Here is a 21762-nt window from a genome sequence, read left to right as displayed (position 1 = left end):
TAGAAGGAACATGGCCACTTATGGAAACTAGAAGCCAGGGCCTCTTTCCTCTCTGTATTTCCTTCCCCAAAGTCTGCTCTGATTTTTTTTTAAAAAAAGGGCCTGAATCACTGACATGGATCTTTTAGACCACTTGAGTGGTGCTATCTCAGGCTCCTCATCTGGAAGTTTTATGCCTTTACAAAGACATGGAGTCCGTCAAAACTACCTAAAATGCTGAATTAAAAAACATTCCAAGTGTGGTAGGAGAAATTATAGTCAACTTTGAGTCAAAAGAAGTATTATCCTTGTGAGTTTCGGGAAACAATCTTCCTCAACTCAGCCATCCTAGCTGTAAAAGGGGAGTAATAAAACCTATCTTGTTACCTTATTTGCTAGTTTCGAGAAGCAAATGAAGTAAGAGACATGAGGAAGAACTTACAAACTATAAAATGCCACACAAATATAAATTAATGAAACAAAGTAAACCCACTAAGTCATCTGATCTTCTTTCAACAACCCCAGGAAATGGACAAGTTATTATTTCCTTTTATTTGGCAAGAGGCAAAATAGAAACTAAAAAGGAACAGAGTATTTGCTTAAAATCCTTCAGCATGGAGGTTTCTCAGAAAACTTGGAATGGATCCAGTAGAACCATAAAGAACAGCCCTTTCCCTGTTCTTTATGGATCCAACAGCTGCCCAGCCCTCTCGCTAGCTCCTCTCCCTTCTTCCTCTACCCCATATTTTATTTACCTGTAGGAAAGAATGTGTACTCTTGAGCTGTCTTAAGCTTCAGCAAGTAGGCTACTCAAGTGAGTTGAGCATCCTGTGTCCCATCCCCTCCCAGCCGGCCACCTGTACTGCAAATGCTTTTGGTTGTTTTCCCCAAATCAGCTTCCATCCTTTTTTGGCAACACACAAGCCCCTTTTCCTCTGACCTCAGGTTGGAGGAGCTAATAGGACAACAACAACAGAAAGACCAGAAGGTGGAAAGAAACAGGGATTGGGACGTCTGACCCCAGGAGCTCTCCCAGTCTCAGCACTGTAGAGCTGATATGGCTGAATCCTCACAAGTTCAACTCTGGTCTAGAGCTCCTTGCACAGTGACAAGTCTCCTGGGACAGCATGGACACCAGGTCCCCAGGCTCACCCTTGCTCATCAGGCCTAAGCAGCATCATGAGTCTCTACCAGTGCTGATCCTTGGCACCTCATTATCTCTCTCTGGGTGCCTCAACCTAGTCCAATCCATCTCTAAGTTATGCTTTCATTCCCTTCACTTAAAATTTTCAGTTATAGCAGGTTGGGTGGTACACACCTGAAATCCCAGCAGCTCGGGAGGCTGAGGCAGGAAGATCATGAGTTCAAAGTCAGCCTCAGCAACTTAGTGAGGCCCTAAGCAACTCAGCGAGATCCTGTCTCTAAGTAAAAAATAAAAAGGGCTGGAGATGTGGCTCAATGGTAAAGAGCCCTGGGTTCAATTCCTGGTACAAAAAAAAAAAAAATGAGAGAGAGAGAGAGAAGAAATTTCAGTTAAGCATGCCTTCTGTTTTCTGTTAGGTTTCTGATGGAGAAACTCCTGTTTTCCAAACTACTTGTTCATAGGCCTCCTGGTACATTTTTACCACCATGTCTCCAATTCTTCTCTGAGCAAGTTCCTCACTTTGTTCAGATTCTACCAACAGGAAACCACAAACCACTTCTTTCTCCCCCCAGGTACTGGGTTGCCGTGGGTCTGCACCTGCCCTTTCCCTGTTCTTTATGGATTCAACAGCTGCCCAGCCCTCTCCCTGGTTCCTCTCCCTTCTTCCTCTATCCCATATTTTATTCACCTGTAGTAAAAAATGTGTACTCTTGAGCTGTCTGCTGTATAATTTGGGTTGAGAAACAGAGCATTAAGGCACTCTTTGTGTACCTCCGGGGAAACACATCCTATTCCAACAGTGTGCTTCTTTAAACTCTAAATTTGTAAACTATCCTATAAACAAAAAGGTAATTTCTGCAGAAAAGGATAAAAAAATTGACCACCCTATCAGTTTTGCCCTCAAGGTTACACCGACTATTCCTGCAATCAAGCCCATTTCTTCATGACTAGATCAAAACTGTTACTGGGCACAAGGGCTTCTAACTATCACCAAGACTGCAATTAATCAGTGGCAATGCTGTTTTCCACCATCAAAATTTACAGCGGACACAGACACAATAGTCATTTGGACCTCCGGGGTGCCTTCTCACTAAAGACCATGAGTTCAGTGGTTACACATAACCTGTAATAATGGCCTTGTCTTCCTAGAGTGTGATTGAAGAGAAAGAAATAAAAATACCCTTAACTCCTTTGCATCCAAAGGCTGACATAAAGTTCAGGATTTTCAGCCCTGTCTCCTCTCCTTGCTGAGAAAAATAATGATCTCTTGATCTTTGATTGTCATTCAAACCATGGGCCCACAAAGCCAGCATCTGTCACCTCATTGGCTTTTTCTTCCTAAATGTACAGCCTGTCACCAAAAGGGAAATGGCACTGCTAGTGAGGCTTTCCAAACTATGTTGGCCATGAAGCAATGATGATAATTACCAACAAAGTAAAACTTGTGCCTAAAATGTTGACTTCACTGGCCTAGAAAATAACTCGTGTTTTTCTACAGTTCGAGAGTCTGAGACTTTGTAAGTTACTTTATGACATTTTAGCTAGTGATCACAGGTACAAATCACCCATGCTCAATAAAGGCAAGATGAAAGTTCAGCTTTCTATAATTAAACCAATAACTTGTTCAGCCTTGGGGCTAGAATTAAATATTAAGGATTTGTTTCTATTGCAATCCTCCACCAAGAATTAAAGAAGCAAATGCTGCTATCACAGACTGACTTCATATCAAGACCTTAATCATATTGAAAATTATTCATGATGAGACTCTTAGACAATGAAATAAGTCATTCTCATCCTCTGCTTGCAATAAACGACTTTCTTCTTCACTATGAGGTTTTGAATAGTGAATCACTTAGATCATTCTTGGTAAGTCAGTCCAAATATTTTCTTTAGATTATGCTGTGGATAATACATGAAATTTAAGGACTTAAAAAAATACTTAAGGAAATATTTTAGCTTAATAAATAAATCCCAACAACCAATCTTGTAACTAATTACCCTTAGCTTTTATTTCCACACTTTTATTTCCACACACTGGTAAAATTCCTTGTGATGGGAAGTTTCATGTGACCCTGTACTAGCTGCTGTCCTCAGTTATTCAATCAAACACTGATCTAGGTATTGCTTTGAAGGTATTTTGTAGATCTGGTTAAAGTCCATGGTCAGTTGACTTTAAATCAATTATTCTAGATAATCTAGGTGGGCCTGACTGAGTCTGTTGAAAGTCCTTAAAAATAGAAATGAAACTTCCCTAAAGAAAAAACTCTTTCTGTGCCTTCAACTCATGCCCTAAAATTAGATTCCCCTTTTTGACAGTCCAACTTAAAGACTTAGGAATTGCTTAGCAGCCTCCACTTGTATAAGCCAATTCCTTACAATATATGTGTGCATCTACCCATCTTACTGGTTCTTTCTCTGGTTATATCCTGACTGATAAATAAGAATAATAATGCCTATCCTGTAGCAGTACTATGAGGATAAAATGAGATCATGCACATGAAAATCATGTTAACACAGAATAAAATCAGGAAGCATATGTAGAATTACCATTTGCTATGACTAACTCAAATCCAGCTAACAACTTCATATAAACACTGTTCTTTCCTAAAAGATCAGACCAAATAATTTTAATTTCCAAATACCTCAAATCCTATTACATGCAATGGCTACTTTGCAATACTGCAAGCTCAGCTTCACAGATTTGAAGACTAAGACAAATTGTCACACACAAAGCCACAAACATCCAGATGTGGTAGTCCCAATGAAACCCAGTGAACTTGAGGCAGAGTGTCTTTGGGGATGGATATCATAGGTCAAGTCTAAAGTGCAGGGGTAAGGTCTATGTTCAAATAGGAATCTGGACAAGGGTGAGATGAAGACAGAGAACGAGTTCAGAGTCAGAGCTGCAGGACTGAAAGTTAAATGAACTTGGTAAGGAAGAGGGAGGGATCTGCTTCCAGACATAGCTCCACTCTCCAGGAGCTGGGCGAAGTGAGGGGCTGTGAAGGAGGGACTCCCGGCCCAAGTGCTAAGCCAAATGAACTTCAGGCTCGGGGGCTCCCATGCTAAGAATCTCATGACAAGTGGCACCTAGTGAGAGACATGGTCACCTAATTCATTTCTTCCTCCAGGTCACACATCTGGGTTATGTGCCCCAGCCTCCCGTGCATTAAGATCTGGGTGTGACACTGGGTTTTCACCAGTGGGAGATAGTGGAAGGGAGTTTTCCATTGGTGGAGCCCACACACACCTTCCCACAATTCCTCCGGCTCTTTGCTCCTCTGGTTGAGTAAAATGGACCCAGCCCTGGGACAGTCTTAAAAGCCACATATGGAAAACAGAAGACTCATGGAAAAAGCCGGAGGCCCTCAATCACTCCTGGGAGGAAAGTCATTCAGAAGAGCTAATCTGACTGAGAATGTCAGATATCAAATCATTAGATTATTAAAAAAAATCAACTTTCATTGTATTCAGCCACTGGTAGTTTGGGGGGAGGTTATCTGCCAGATCAGCCGGCTAACAAAATCTATTACCAAGTTTGGCATGCTGTTGCCACAAAAACTTAAAATGCACAGCATTGGTTTAGGCAGCAGATGGCAACGAAATTGATAGTGGAATCAGAAAAGATAGAAACTCGTGCTCTTTAGTAACAAAACAACCTGGTGCTGCAGGGTATCATCTAAGCCAACCGCCAATTTAGAGGCTTGTAAAAATAAGACGATGGCCACCATTTAAATATTTATGAAGGATTTTCCTCTTTCCTATCTATTTCCCACTCCCCACTTTACATTCTCTCGTCGGACTGCTTATCCCATTGGATGCTCCCACCCTTTTCATGCAAATCCTGTTTTTCCTCAAGGACAGAGCAGGCTTCATATCCTCACAGTACTTCCAGAATTCTTTAACCCATGGTGGTCCTATCCCCTTCTAAATATACTATTTAAATCACGAATTTGGATATTAAATCACTGTCCTGCACTTTCTTGTGATACGCTAGTGAAGCTGTGAACTTGTTTGGGGAGGGATCAAATCACATGGTAACTTTCCCCCACCTTGATCTTGGCAGAGCCTTGAAAGAGCATAGAGTATTGTAAAAACCTATTGTAGTTCACTCTATATTTCGTTATAAGCAACAGTTAGCTGACATGTTGTGCAAGAAAAGATGGTGATATAACACACTTGGAAAGGCAAACAGGTCTTCTGAACACCAGTTCCAAAGGTGTGCCGATGTGGTTGCCTGGACGACTCTAACAAGATACTAAAGCCACACCCAAGCTTCAGGAGACAGAGTTGCATCATCTACTAGCAGTTTCTACGAGGGCATTGGGTAGGGATGTGGCAGCATCAAGTTCTACTGCTTGGTATTATAACTAGTGAGTAGGTATCAAAACCCTCAAGGCTTGTGTAGCCGAACACCTGACAACAGCAGATGTCACATTGGCACCTCATTTTACCTAATATTATATTCTTAATCTTATGTCCCCATATCTTCTGTTTTCCCAGTTTTCTTTATCTCAGTAAATGGCACTTGGTAAATTCAGCTGCTCAAGGGAAAATTCAGGGGTTTGCCCTTGATTATTCATTACCTTTAGTCTCTCTCTCCCAATATCCTGCCAATTCCTCTCTTCCCCGTATCTCTCTGGGTCTTAGGGATGGAACCCAGGGTGCTTTACCAGGAATTACATCCCAGTGCTTCTTATACTTATATTGGCACAGGGTCTCACCAAGGTACCAAGGCTGGCCTTGAACTTGTGATCCTCCTGCCTCAGTCTCCCTAGTAGAGGGGATTACAGGTATGTACCACTACACTTGGCTGACACCCTATCACGTCTGTCTCCAAGATAGAGATTCACTTTGTCCATTTTGTTTCCTCTCCTCCACTTTATCACCATCTCTCAACCAGAATACTGAAATAGACTCTTAACCAAAGTTTAAACTCCTAACTGGTCTCCCTGCTTCTATTCTATGTGAAACAGCAGAATGAATTTTTTAAATCATTAATCAAGTTTTGTCGCTCCAGCACTTGAAACTTCCCAGTAGGCTTGCTTAGCTTTGTCCTTACATTCCAATTTGAACTTCAGAAAGTGGCCTGAACCTGATACAGTTTGCCTTGCCCACCTCTCTCTGACCTCATCTCAAACCAATATCATCCAGAGTCACTGGGCTTCTGCCGTACTCCACTATAAACACATTAGGCATATTCCTCCCTTTCAAATTTTGACATTGAATTTCTTCCATCTGGAATACTGCTGCCTTAGATTTTTGCTGGTACTTTTAGATATTCCAAGTCTATCTTCAATGCCACCTCTTCCATGAAAACTCTCCTGATCAGTTTATAAAATATCCCCCAATCTCACTGTGTTCATCAATGTACCCTGTTCACCTTTGGAATTATTCATTCTTTTTTTTTGTACATTTTATCTTTCTCCCTCACCGCATCATTAGCTCCATAAGAGCAGGGGCCTTTTCCAATGTCTTCCTTGCTATATCCCCAGCACTGTGACCTTCGTCATCTCATTAGCCTTCTCAACCCTTCTGTTCACCATTTTTAAGATAAGGACTTGAGATTCCAAGTTCAATAGAGATAGACTCTAACATTCTTTGCATCTGTGGTTCTAAGGAGAGTTTAGAGCCCAGAGCTTCAAAGATGTTAACATTTCTAAATGCATTTTTTAAATGGAGTCAACCCTCTTGGGCAGCCCAGTGGGGAGGTCATAGCCAGCCAGAAAGAAGGAAGTCGGATAAGTTGAACTCACACAGTTCCTTTGCCATGCCTCTCCACCCCTACTGAAGAGATGCAGATCATTACGTACTCAATGTGTAGTGACTTGTCACCATTAATTGGTGGGTATGAATACCATAAGGAAACAGTACATCTCAGGCTGGACTCAATGACGTCAGCCCTTTGCAGTAAGACAAAGCATTAGGTGTTTGAATCTAAAGCAGTACAAAAAGAAACCCAGAAATTATGTTTTCCCTGCTGGTATAAGTAAACGTTGGTTTCTAGCATTCTCTTAGTTTGAACATTCCCTTAGTTTCTAGGATCTGTGCTAAACACTTTATGTACCTTTATCATTTAATACTTATCATAATCTCACCAGAATAAGCTCTAATATCATCCTTTATGAGTGGGGTAACTTTTATACAGAGAAAAGATGTACATTTCCCAGGTTCTCAGGACTAATAATGATGGATCCTGGATTTGGACTGGAGCTGATCTCATTCTGAACCCTGTGATCTTAGCTACAAAGTAAGGCTGCCCGTGTCTTATTATGATGATTTAATCACATAATCACAACTCCTTTTATTGAAATGTTTTCCATTCCTCTAGTCTGAGCCAAAATTCAATTTATTCCATGAAGCCTTTCCTAGCTCTCCATACAGACCCACTCTGCACTCACCATAGGGAACAAATCACTTGAGGAAAGAAGATCACTAACTAAATGTCATTGAACACATCCTATATGTAAGGCACTGTAATGGACAAAAGCTTCTGTTAATCTCACAAATGTCCTGTGAAACAAGCATTAGTATCTTCTTTGGAAGTTAAATGACTTGAGAAAGGTAGCAGAATCAGACTTCAAAGGAACAGAATCAGACTTTAAACCAGGGTCTGCCTGATTATCAAGCTGAAAGCATTTCTTCAAAGTTGCTATGAGATCTTCATTATACCCCAGAAATAAATCCATATGTTATAAACCCTGATAAGATCATGTAGCTCTTCTTTATTTTTGTAGTTCTTTTGCCAGTTATAATTTCACACATATTTGTATGATTAATTTAACTTTCTTTTTAGGCCTAATTCCATGAGGAAATTACCATATTTCTTTAGCTCTGCTAAATCCCTAGCACTTGGCCAATTTAGGAGTCATGGACCTAAACAAATATGTTTTAATAACTAAATTAACTGTGTACCTTTTATTGTCACATATTTAATATCTAAATACAGCCCATCCTTGCTAGACTGTAAGTTCCCTGAGGCAGGTCACCTGCCTAATTTATACGCGTCCCCCAGAATGTCCTGTACATCACAGAAACTCACTAAGCATTTATTAAATGACTTTGCTTATGAGTCTGTATCATTTGAATTCCAATATTAGCCAACGCTTCTAGGTGGGCACTGGATAAAACCATAGAGTGAGGGACTGGGACTGTATCATTGGTAAAATGCCTGCCTTGCATGGGTGAGGCACTGGGTTTGATCCTCACACCCCATAAAATTAAATAAATAAAGATATTGTGTCCATCAACAACTAAATAATACTTTTTAAAAAATCATAGAGTAAGAAGGCCACATCATTCCTGTACAGAAGTTTGTATTCTAACCGTTATAAGCCTGAAAATTAGGAGAAAAGAGCTGAAACATGAAACTCATATTGCACAATCAGAGCAGGTCAGAACAGCATAAGTCCTGCTGCTATTGTTAGGAACATCTCATTGCATGAGAGGAAAGATGTGTTTCTCACACTGCATAGACATTGCAGGCTGGCAGAGGGGGTCACTCTGTGCCATCCTACTTCTGGGACTCAAGCTAACAGTGTCACTCATTGAAATGCTGGAAGAAAATGGAGCAAGGCAAATCGTGAACAGCTGTGAAAGCTTCCACCTGTAGGTGGCTGACTCCGTCATGTTTGAGGAGGTGAGCAGTGCCCTCCCACTCCACAGCAGGAGTGGAAGCCAGAACATTGGGTGGGTGACACTCGTGACCTCCACAATAAAAGATTGCTTAGAAGGAATCATTGAGAAGTGATCCATTTAGAACCCGGCAAAAAATAGAACCAAAGCAATATATTGTTTCTAAACCACTAAGATTGGTCATCTTTCCCTCAGCTCTTGAACAGTGGCTCTCTGGGCATGAGTGTCCTTGTCTGGAAAATGGGGAGTGAGGGATAGAATTTTAGAGCTATGAAAATGTGATGATATATATAAAATCGCCCATTTCAGGGTGTGACACCATTTATTCCTAATTATTAGTCTTTTGGGAAATAAGTATTGTCTTTGAGACACAGGATATACTAATTCCTCTGGTTATTGAGATAAAACTACCTGCTCACTTTCTAAGTTTGATGATTTTATTTTGTTGATATTAATGATCACCTACTTTCAATAACAGAACTCAGATAGTTTGGAAAGAGATAAATTTACCATATTCTAAGGCACAGAAGATTCGGGGAAGGAAGGAAGTAGAAGAAAACTGTTAAAACAACTGGAAACCACCTGTCCGTCCCAGGTCAACCCAAGCACCTACGTATGGTAACTGTTCACATTACCCCAATTCCTCTATCCTTCTGCTCCATCCCCTATCTTCACAGCCCTCCTGTGCACGGGGGCTCTGTGTAGGACCAAAGCTGTGCATATTACCAAGGCTTCTTCTATAGCCTCGGGAGCAGCAGCAAGAAGCAAGGGTTCTTGCTGAAGATGCACAGGGACACTGCTGTCCTGCCATCCTTGCTCAACCACGTGTGTGATTCAGGAGTTTTAAAGGGCAAATAGTCCCAAATTAGATACTACTACATTCCCACTCCTATCCATAAGTCCATAGGAATGTTCTCAGGATAAAGGAAGCATGGGTTCAAGTTGTGATCTTTTTAAATAGATGTAACGTGTAAATACCTATGAAAGAGGAAGCACCCCAGTCTTTTCTTCCCTCACATTCTCACTGAGAGTCCTCAAGGAAGCCAGGAAAGTAGGCTATATCTGCTAGTGATGGCAGAAGTCGGGCAATCAAAGACCACTGCTTTCATGTTCTTCTCTGTCTTCTCTACCTTTTTGGGGGGGTGGGGGGAGGCAGCACCAGGGATTGAATCCAAGGGTGCTTAACCACGGAGCCATATCTGCAACCCTTTTATTTTATGCTTTTTTAAAAATTTTGAGATAGGGCATCATTAATTCCTTAAGGCCTTGCCAAGTGGCTAAGGCTGGCTTTGAACTTAGGATCCTGCTGCCTCAGCCTCCTGAGTCACTGGGATTGCAGGCATGTGCCACCATGCTGGCTTCCTCTTTATGCTAATGGAATGAGAGGAATGGAGACTGGCTCCCACCGAGAAGAGACCTGGCCTTATGGCTTCATTTTCCTTCCTTCTATCCCTGCAGTATAACTAGTAAAATGGCCCAAAAGTGAGTTCAATACTGAACTTAGTATAATGAGTGACACAGAACAAAAGAGAACCAACTAACCACCATGTGGCACTTTAATTTAGAAAATGTTTTTGATCTGTCTCAGTCATCTGCATAGCAACCTGTATTTGTTTCCCAGGGCTGCCCTATAAAAATTCCACTAACTGGTTGGCTTCAAATGATAGAAATGTATTCTCTCCTATTTCTGAAGAATGAGAAGTCCAAGATAAAAGCACCGGAAAATTTGGTTTCCTGATTTATAGATGGTTCTTCTTTGCTGTGTTCTCCCAGGGCAGCCCTCTGGGGGACCCCATTCATGAGGGGACCCCCACAACCCATTCACCTCCCAAAGACCATACTTGCTAACATCATCATCGTAGGGCCTAGAACTTGAACCTGTGAATTTGGGGGTGGACACAAACATTCAGACCACAGCAAAAGGGTGGTAAGTATCCTCCTCTTCCTGGAAATGACCTGTGAGTCAGAGCTAGCTCTCTGGTCTGGACACACAAGCTTGTTCCTCCTCCTATCAGATGATTCTCAGAGAAAGTGCAGCTCCTGGATACTTGCAGGGACACTACTTTAACACCAAACTACTGGGGAAGCAAACGTGCTCCCCTTCAAATGCAAAATTCTTAATCTAGATGCTGATTTGAAAACACTGCTTAATAATCCATTATTTCATTGGCACCTGTAGTCTTCTGTTTTTGCACATAAAATCTGCTTCTTGCTGTACTACTGAGAGACAGGCTGAAAAATTATTATTTGAAAAATGAGAAAACAAGGATCAAAAAGGCCCAGAGAAATGCACAAATTTGCAATACAGTCAGTTTCAAAGTTAGGCTAGAATCCTGGAATCTCTTCTTCCTCTGAAAAGCCTCCATTACCCTCCTCTGGCCTCGGTGACATAACCTTGGAAATTGGAGAAAGAGTAGAGACATCCATAGGATTTCAGAGCTGGAAGGAAATTAATCGTATTTCATACAGAAGAGAGAATGGAGGACAAACAACTCCCAAGACACATACTAAAATATTGAACAATTGTCACTGCCCCCACACAATCTGTGTCAGTTAATGATTTCACCTTTCTGGGCCTGGGAAATTTGAAATATGCATAAGCTTAGGGGAAAAATAACAGCTATGAAATCCTTCCAACAAAAAGTAAAAGCTACATCATAATCACTGGCTCTGAAGTAATTTGGAAGCCCTACAGTCCCTATTCTGCAGGTTAAAAATGGCCATCCTTCACGAGATTAGTCTCTACCAAATCAATTTCCAAAACAATGAATAGTAACACACTCAAAAGAGGAGTGTCTGAGAAATAATAAAGACCGATAAAATGAATCACATCAGAGAAAACTCAAGCATGACCTTTTGAGCAATACCATTTATTTAGTTGATGCTCTGTAAGATAAATAACTTTAAAATAAATGAACACGGACCAGTAGTGATAAAAAGACTGTATATGAGCATAATTTCAACACAGATCCCTAGATTAGTTTTCAAAGCAATCACACCTTCCCCTGAAATAGCACAGCTTCATTTTAAAGAATGTATCACATAAATGAAAAAAAAAAAAAGCAATGTTTTAAAATTTCAATGCGGGGTCCAGTAATAATCAAAGAAAACTGAAAATTAGTAGAAACTGAAAAATTTGTTGACTGTAGCAAACAATCCCATGATGATCCACCACCTTGTCAAATAACATTTCTTTTATTGGAGCTCTAGCATCTGTTTGAAATCTGTCCAAAATGCCATAGCAAACAGTTCAATGTTTTATTCAGGTATATGTTTTTGTACCTGATTTTAAAGAATCTTTACCCTCTGCCCTCCATTTATCTGTCACAGTCTCTTAGCATCAAGAACATGCCTCTTCCTGGCGTCATGTATTATTTATAAGATACATCATGCCCAACGCAGATAATGCACTGAAGGCCTGTCATCTCTATACTCAACCTTCTTGACCCAGAATCCCAGAGAAACTGATAAATAAGCAACTAGAGCAACAATAGCAGTGACAATAATGATACTACTTAGCAAGTACTGAGCTTTTGCTTTGTTCCAGGCATCACATTAAGGGTTGTATGCATAATGTTATTTCATCTGCACAACTGCTATACAAATATTTTAATTATCCAAATTTCACTCGGAAGAAAATTGAGACTCAGAAAAATCCTCAAGACCACACAACTGGCATACCCTCAGATCTTCCTGATCCCATTGCCTTAGGAACAGAATTAACCAATACACTGGGAGGCTTCCATAGCCACCTCTTCTCAGGACCTGCGGGCGAAACAGATACTGCAGAGGAATGATGTCCCTTTCTTCACCCTTTCTTCATGCCCTCCTGCTAACCTGCAGACTGAACACAGCAACAAAGAATTGGGAATGGGTGGAAAGTGTCATGGTGTGTGCCATCGACATAAAAAGAAATGAAAAAAATATGAAAAGGAGAAAAACAAGTACAGACAAAATTAGAAAAACAATGTTAGCTCAATTTTATGAAGTGTTTACTAAATTCTAGATACTCTACTGAATTATTTTCCTGTGTTAATGAGCTGACTCCTCATGATAGCTGTAATTATTTACCAATATTCTGTATCTCAGAATGCTGGAATAGGCCTTGCTGTGTTATTTCAAGGGGTTGGCAAGAATGGATTCCTTCCTGCAGGCTCTAAGGGAGAATCCATTTTTTCACCTCCCCGGATCTCCACATCCCGGGGTTCTTACCCTCATCCTCTGTCTTCAAAGCTAGCAACATCAGACCAACTCTTCCTCATGCAATCATCTCTTTATTTTTTTCAGTTTCCTCTTACACTTTTAAGGACTCTTGTCCATATACTGGGCTTGTTCCTATAATCCAGGATACCTGTTTTATTTGGTGGGCTGAGTAGTAATCTTAATTTCATCTGCAATATTAACTTTCCTTTGCCATGTAACCTAACACCTTGACAGGTCTGGGGGATTATGATATAGACGTCTTTGGGGTGCATTATTCTGTATACCATAGTCTGCCTTCTGACCTCCCCAAAATTCACATCTGTCCCAAGCTATAAATTCAATCATTCCCTTTATACAAGGATTATCTGAACTTTTTCTATTGGAGCCCCTGCCATCAAAACTCAGAAGCCAAGTCAATTCATTTGGTATAAAATAAACCAGAAGTTTAAATACTAAGATACTAACTGTGTTTACCTCTGAATAGTGGAATTAGGAGTGCTTTTGGTTTCCCTCTTACCATGTGTTCCATAATTTGTTATAACAAGCATGAATAGCTTCCATACTCAGCAAAAGTTATTAAAAAATAAAATAAGTCCAAATGAGAGCCAATAGAGGAATGTGCAGAGTAGTGAGGGAGCAATCAGAGTCGCACCACCAGCTTCCATGAGGAAGGGAGAGTACCAAAAGCCCTCACTTGAGAATGGGTTTGCCAGGTGGACAAAGGGTGGAGTCTTGTAAGCCAACCCAGACAAAAATGGTGTCTGGGAGATAAACTGCAGGGGCTGGAGGTTGGTTATTGATGCAGTTTTTCCTCCCCTGGCTGTCAGTCACTGCAGCCAGCGTGAGTCAGGGGAGGACAGTGGCTCACAATGTGAGGCTTAGATCTGATGGAAACCACAGGAGGATCCAAGGCCAGTGACGCACAGAGGTATGACAAAGGCCAAACTTGTAGATTTGTGCAAAACAGAAGAAAGAGCACAGAGAAGCAAGTTCAAGTCCTGCCTTCACAATTTACAACTGTGCTAACTTGGGCCACTGTGGTCACCTCTCCAGCTCTCCATTTCCATAACTCTAAAACATCAATGAGACTGTCATCCTATGCTCCACACGGGTGTCATGGGAACAAATTACACAGTGTGTGTGAAGAGAACTTACTAAACTACACAGGGTCATCATGGAGGAGGAGGGAGGAATCTGTGACCAATAAAGTAGAAGCTAAAGTGGCCCAGTGGGGTGAGGAGTGGGGCGAGGAGGGAAGTTGCAGGTGAGTAGCAGGTAGACCTGCATGTGACTAACTGCTGAGGACAGATAACTTCAAAGATATCAACATGGAGAAGCTGATTAACTTGTCTCAAATTACACAACAATAAATGGTGGGGTTGGAACCTTTTGGCTGGGCTGGGCTGTGGTGTGGCTCAGTGGGAGAGCACCTGCCCAACAAACTGGACGCACTGGGTTCAATCCCTAGCCCCACAAAATGAATTCCTTGAACCCTCTGGCTTCAAATTCTGTACTCTTTTCTCTGTATCACTTTATGAAACAAGAAATTCAAGGGTTTGAGTGGCAGAGTAAGAATTAGAGACTAGATCTATAAATAAGTATAATGGGATGTTTTCTCTGTTGTAAGCACTTTGTATAAAATAGTTCACTAAATTTCCCCCATATCATATAAAATAATCGTCCCCATCTTTATAGAGGAGGATACTGAGGCATCAAGAAATTAAAGGTAACACAAGACCACAGAGATAGGAGATGCTCAAGCCAAGATTCAAATCCAGGATGTCACCAGAACTTGTATTCACAAACACCAGGTTACACTGTTCATGAGCAGGTGTGCACACACAAGCTTTCTGCCAGACTGCCCCACACCTACATCCATTATAATATATATAACAAGTGCTCTTGAAATATTTGTTAAGTTCAGAAAATGCTTTGTGCTGTAGGATTATCTTGGATCATGGTACAAAATGAAGTTAGAGGAAGAAGTGGACATTCTGGGTAACTGGGTATGGAAAACCCACATCCAGAAGGGACAATTAAAATGGCCAAGGAGGGGTATGATAAAGAAGGTGTCGAGGTTCAAGAAACCAAGGGGAACAGGTGGATCCTTCCAGGATGGGGAGGGAGATTGGGTGGGTTAAAGGGAACCCAAGGCCAAGGAAAAGGAGGGATTGAGGAATCACATAGGAGATGAGTTTCTAGAGATAACATGGCAACTTAGTATCTCTAATTATACAAAAGAAAATACAAAACTGAAGAAAATGGGATTGTTGGAAACAAATTGGGTCAAGCATGGTTCCTCAAAAGACACTCTAGTAGAAGATAAGTTTTCAACACATATTCAAAAAAGATTTAAGCAAAAAACACTCAGTAATTCTAACCATTGACCCAGTGCCCCTTTACCAGGCAGTCAGGTTTAGCTATTTGCTTTAATTCTGCATTTTATTTTCAATTTATGAGATGTAAATCTGGGAGGCTTTGTTGGAAACCAAGGAGGTAAGATTACTCTAGCAATTACTCCCTAATAATATATGACTGCACTTGACAAAATAGGTAAATAAAAATGCTTTTCTTTTTACTAGAGAGGGAGCTGTAAAGAGGGTATTTAGGACAACATATTGGAAAGACTGGTTTCTCTGAGTATATACTACACTTATATGAGCCATTTCTAAAGGCCTCTAGAAAAATTCCATGTTATGGTGTGAATATGAGGTGTCCCCCAAAAGCTCAAGTGTGAGACAATACAAGAAGGTTTAGAGAAGAAATGATTGGGTCATGAGAGCCTTAACCCAGTAAACTAATCCCCTGATGGGATTAACTGCATGGTAACTAAAGGAAGGTAGGGTGTGGCTGGAGGGGGTCAGTCATTGGGGGCATGCCTTTGGTGTATATGTTTTGTATCTGGCGAGAAGAGATCTCTCTCTGCTTTCTGATATCACGTGAGCCGCATCCCTCCACCACACTCTCCCGCCATATTTTTCTGCCTCACCTTGAGCCCTGAGGAATGGAGCCTGCTCTATGTAGACTGAGAACTCTGTACCATGAGCTCCCAAATAAACTTTTCCTTCTCTAAAATTGTTTTTGTCAGATCTCTAAGTCACAGCCACAAGAAAGCTGACTAAAACATCCCACAAATATACTCGTGTTAAAATCAAATGGAAAGGCAGCACTGAGTCCTCCAAAGAACTCTAGCCTGTCAAATTCAACAAGACACAAAGAGGGACAGACAATGCCACTCGGTAGGAGAGTCACATTGCCTTCACCGGAGCACCCAACATAACATGGTTTGCCATCTGAGGTTCCTAGAAAGCAGTGTACTTTCTCTACACAGTTGCCCACTTCAACTGCCCCTTCTATTTTCTGCAGGAAATCAGGCCCTTGGAAATGGCCATTCTGGCAAGGAACCCATAAGTCCTCCACCATCTTCTTTTAGACACTTCAAAGGGCAACTCCATGATACTGAAAAAGATGGTGGAAATAGTTTTGGGTAAGACTGACCGCACAGAACTCTTCAAGCTCTACAAGTATTTCAGCAAAATAAAGAAGTAACATTGTTATCTGCCCCAAAGTCACTCATTTGTTTTATTCAACAAACTTACCTCTTACTGGGTGGCAGCCACTGTGGCTATAGAATCAAATCAGTGAGCAAAAATGGAAGCAACTCCTTCAGTGAATTCTAGTATGGAGGGAAGACAGGCATTTGTGTAATACTCAAATAAATATAAAACAGAAATTATCATTGTTTTATGAATTTAAAAGACATCTCTGTGGAAATACTTTTGAACCAAGCTCTGGTAAGTAAGTCACAGGACGTCAGGGCATGGTAGGAGTGGAGTACTAGATAAGAAGAGTCTTCCTAGAAAAGGAAAGACCGTGTGCAATGGCTTTGTAGCCAAAAACACCAAGCTATATTCAAAGTGCAGGTTCCTGGAGCCCAGAAAGAATGGGGGGCTGGGGCATGAGCTGAGGCTGGAAGGAAGACATCGTCAAACCATGCCAAATAGAGGACTGGGGTTCTTCCAAAGCAGTAGGAAGGCACTGAAGAGGTTGGTAGAGAAGGCCTGAGATGCATCAGATTCACATTGTAAAAAATCCTCCTGGCTGCTCAATGGTAAACAAATTGGTAGAGGCAAAAGAGCGTGACAGAGCAAAAGAGGTGGGGTTAGGATAGAGACTAAGGGGTTTCTGAACTTCCATGATCCCATGTGTACACACAGTATCTAGACGGAGCAGTGGATGGCAGTCATTTAATCCCGTGTTTGCTCATACAGAAGAGCACTGTATGGTGCTTGTCAGGACACAGGCTGGTAAAAGTACTAACAGTTCAGCCAGGATTTCTGGTTTTGAATCCCAGAAATGTCACTGTGCACACTTGTACAAGTTTTATAATCTCTCTGCCTCAGTGTTCTTTTGCCTATAAAATGAGATGATAGTGCTACAGGTTCCCAAAATCATTAGGGCCTCAGGTTTCTTAAAAACCATAACTTTTGGACTTTTAAAAGGTGTGATATTACACTAACTATTCTGTTAACACTTCCTGCAGAGTCTTGGGCAAGATCTCATAATCAAACACATTAATATGTTTTGAAGCAAAATGTATGATCACAAACACTATGTGGGCTAAATAAAGATCATAATAAATAGACTCATGTCACTTCAGATCAGGTTTTGCCATCAAATGAGTTTGCCTCAAAGTTTCTTTAGATTATATTTTTTTCAGAATCTTTGGAAATTCAGCATTGCAAGTAAGGGACTATGAACCTATAGGATCTCCTTCCTAGAGTTTCTAGGAGGAATAACTTAGTCATTTTTGAGTTCCTTGGACCAGTGCCTATAGTAAATGCTATAGAAGCATCTGCAGAAGAAGTAAAGCTCTTGTGCACCAACTACTGGCTGTATGAACTTAGAAATTACTCATCTGTCAAACGAAAGACATGGTAGGATGACCTCTGAGGTCCGTCCATTCTCAAGTTACCAAGACACTGGAGTACCCTGAGGAATGTCTATTTCCATCTCTTTGTGGAGAAGTCAGAGGAGGACCCTGAATGCACTCCTGACCCTGTAGTGATGATACCACAGCAATTTCACATCCTGCCCTCCCACGGCTTCTGTCCCACTAGTCGGTACAGTTAAAATCAGACCCTACTCTGTATTTACTTCTCCTGTAAGGCCATTTAACTGTCATCCTCCTGAACCTCAGCCTGAACAGTCTTGGCGTCCCTCATGGTACCAGGCAGCCCTTGAATTCTAGTCACCAATATGTATCACCAGGCTCCCAGAAAGAAAGACCTCTTGGGCCAAGCACAACCTGAGCCCAGGAAATGGAAACCAGTAGCTATTCTCACTGTGCTTTCTATCAAAGGCACCAAGGGTCGGGGCAAAGGTAGCATCAAGGAGTCTAGCCACAAGACTTTGAGAAAGTCAGACACTTAACTGTGCAGAACCTTCTTGGTTTCCTTAAGTGCAATGTCAGGATAATAATAATAACAACAGAACCCATTCTGCCTTCTTCATGAAGCTGCTATGAGCACCACACAAGGTATAATGTTAATAAAAGCAAACTTATAGATTGTGGTTTATTATTATCATCATCTGTTGCCTTACCACTGAAGTTCTTTCTGTAAGGAAAGATGTTCTAGTTATATGTAGTGTCCTGGGAAAAGAAAAATCTGCCTTTTAATGCTTTATTAAAGAAAGAAATGAACACAAATTGAGGCCTTGCCACAGACCAGTCACTATTCTAGATTCTTTTCCATGTATGTTATCACTCAATCACAAAACTTGCTTTTGTGGACAAAGTCATAATATGCTTCATGAAGTCAGGGACTCAGAGACAGAATCCAGGTGATGAAATGCATGTCTTTAACCACTGTGCTCTGGACTCTCTGTGGTCCTGAGACTCTGCCACAGATTTTTAATGAGCAAGTGCTAAGTGTCTTTGCTCAGATCATTTCTTCAAACTATTTCATCTGGAAGAAAGACAAAACAACATGGGACACAACAAAAAGTGGTGGGCATCATTAAACCAGTGTCCAAAAGGAAGCACAGAGGAAGAGGCACCTAATGGTCATTTGCCATGTGGAAATGAAAAGGTAGCTGAACCCTGGTACAGCTCTCTGCCCTCCCCCACAAGTCTTCCCAGTAGCTCTGAGTTGGATATGTCAAGTTCTACAGCAGAAGGAAAATCAGCTCCTATGTGCCCAGCCTCACAATTCCCCACTCCATGTCAGAGGTACTGGGGAAAGCGACCTTACAGATCTAATAGTTTCTGCCACATTTCAGACGCTGTTTTTCACTGCTTTTTGCTTCTTTGGGCTACAATGAGACAGAGAAGCAATTACCTCTCTGTCTTTTCATCTCGACGCCATCCTTCACTGGCCTAGAAAGAAGAGGAAATGGGAATGGGAAACTAAAACCAAAGACCTAGAACCTGAAGACGATGTACAAAGTGTTTAATTCAATGAGATTTGCATGGAAATCTGCAGTTAAAGTTTCTATCCTCCTCCGTTTCTTAGAAAAACTTAATTGCATCTGACTAAGGCAGGATGATTTTAAAATATAACACATTTAAGGTTCAGGGAGCCTAATGTATCTATATGTTGCATTTATAGAGTGATGTGCACTTAATAAAGCATATTTCATACATCATCTCATTTATTTCCTAATGTAGTGCTAATTCTTAAAGCAATCATTTGAATTTCTAATTTAAGAGGATTTGAGAGGGAAAAAAATAGATCATTTTGAGTGCCCACCAAGTGCTTGCCATTGTACTGAGTGATTTGTATTCATTATCTTTAGTTCTTCCAACAACTCAGCAAGGAAGGCACATAAGTCAGAATCCCAGCAGAGTTTAAAATCTCCCAAGGACTGCAGAAGTAGCCGAAGTGATTATCAAAACTCAGGAACTCAGAGAAGGTAGAAAATGGCAGCAGGAGCTATGGCCTCCCGTGAAGTGAAGGAGCCAACCGTTGTGATACAATAGGGAGAAAACCAGGAGCGTAGACACTGGGAACCCACTGAGCACCAGGCCTCTGATTACTGCTTCCCTTTCTCTCTCTCCCCTCTACTGGCTGAACACAATTGGAACAGGAGGTCCAGGGATCCCAGGGAGGCAACCCTTTAGCCTCATGACCACAGAGGTAGGAAGGGGTAAAAGCATATCTGGAAAAGAAACACAGTCCCCTCCTCCTCTAACACCAACCCTCTTCATCTATTTTTATCTTTCTTCCACTTGAAAAAATGCCAGATCCAGATGAGATGATGTCAATTGATTCCTCTTCCCAAATGACATCTAAAACAAGTGACTACCATGTTCTCACAAATATGAGACGAATAAAAGGGAAGGAGGGGTAATATAAGGACTAAAGTGATAAGCATAGCAGCCAGCCTTCCTCCACCACTATTGCATGCTCCCCATACCCTTGACCTGCTTCTCCACTGGACAGCATTATTTACTGATAAGGTAACCCTAGTCTTTATTTCTGAAGGATCTCAATTCTTGGGCAATTTTGTCATTATTGCATTACTGTAGTTGCCCACCACCTAGGACAGTTGGGCAGAGTACCGCAGGCCCACAGTAAGTTCCAGATATCATCCTTTTTGTACCCACTGAATAGCAATAACCCATTTCCCCCTGTCAATCAGGATCTGCCCCTGAGTAAAGTGACCCCTTGTCTGTATAATAGGTCAGCAACACAAATATTTCCAAATGGCCAGGAGCAGATTCAATCTCCAGTTTACCAGAACCATGCTTCTGTCTCTTTTGGAAGCATTTTTTCTTAGGGCATTAGATCTTCAGCAGTTCTTCCGACAGGTTATTTGGTGTGTTTGTAAGTCAGGCCACTCCTATCTTTATTCTAGTTTCCCAGACCTGACCATAAGGCATGGCACCATATTTGGGCCATTAAGGCTTATATACCACACCATGGAGCATCCATCCTCACTGTCCAAACTCAACCTGAAATAAGGGCCAAAGATGCCCATTGACTTGGTGAATAGATTTTTCTCAAAGAACACAGAACAGAGTAGAGATGAATGAAGAATACAACCAGAAGATAGAGGCATCCAGCTCTACATATGTTAAATCCCTTATTTTTTAGTAAAAGAAACTAAGACTCCAAAAGGCAGAATCGTTTGCCTGAGGTCACACAGCTAGATGAGGAACCGGAGACTCAAATCTTTATTCTAATGCTGATGTTCTTATTTAAGATGCTAACACTATGTGGAAGAAGAGAAAACCTCTCAACTTCCAGTCAAGGAGAATTAGGTTCATCTGAGATGCAAACCAATTACCAGCTTAAAACACTTCCTTACATTGGTAAGTGAAAATCCAAAGTTCCCTCCTGTGGTCACCAAAATTAAATCTTAAAGATTTTGATGAGCAAGGAATTCAAAGAGCTCTATTATCTTGCTCAGAGGAAGGTGTTCTTAAAAGATGGCTTCACCCCTAATCATCAGCCTCCACAATCAGTCTCTAGTACAGAGACATCTAATGGGAATATAATGTGATCTATATTAGTAATTTCAAATTGTCTAGTGTCCACTCTTTAAAAGGCAAAAAGAAAAAGATAAAGTTAATTTTAATAATGTACTTGAACCGAATACATTCAAAATATGGTGATGTGCTACCTAGTGGCCTTTTGTTTGTTTTGTAAAGCTGGGCCACTTCAATGTTTTTTTACAACTTAATAAAAAAAGAGAAGTTCTCTGGATCATTGCAGATATGTGTAAAGATGTGTGGAAGCACTTAGAAATATTAGTCGAAATGGAAGTTTTACTGAATGATTTGTAGTCTCCAATGA

This window comes from Callospermophilus lateralis, unplaced genomic scaffold (assembly GCF_048772815.1).
Source record: "Callospermophilus lateralis isolate mCalLat2 unplaced genomic scaffold, mCalLat2.hap1 Scaffold_197, whole genome shotgun sequence".
Classification (NCBI taxonomy): domain Eukaryota; kingdom Metazoa; phylum Chordata; class Mammalia; order Rodentia; family Sciuridae; genus Callospermophilus; species Callospermophilus lateralis.
Note: the sequence above shows the minus strand (reverse complement) of the source record.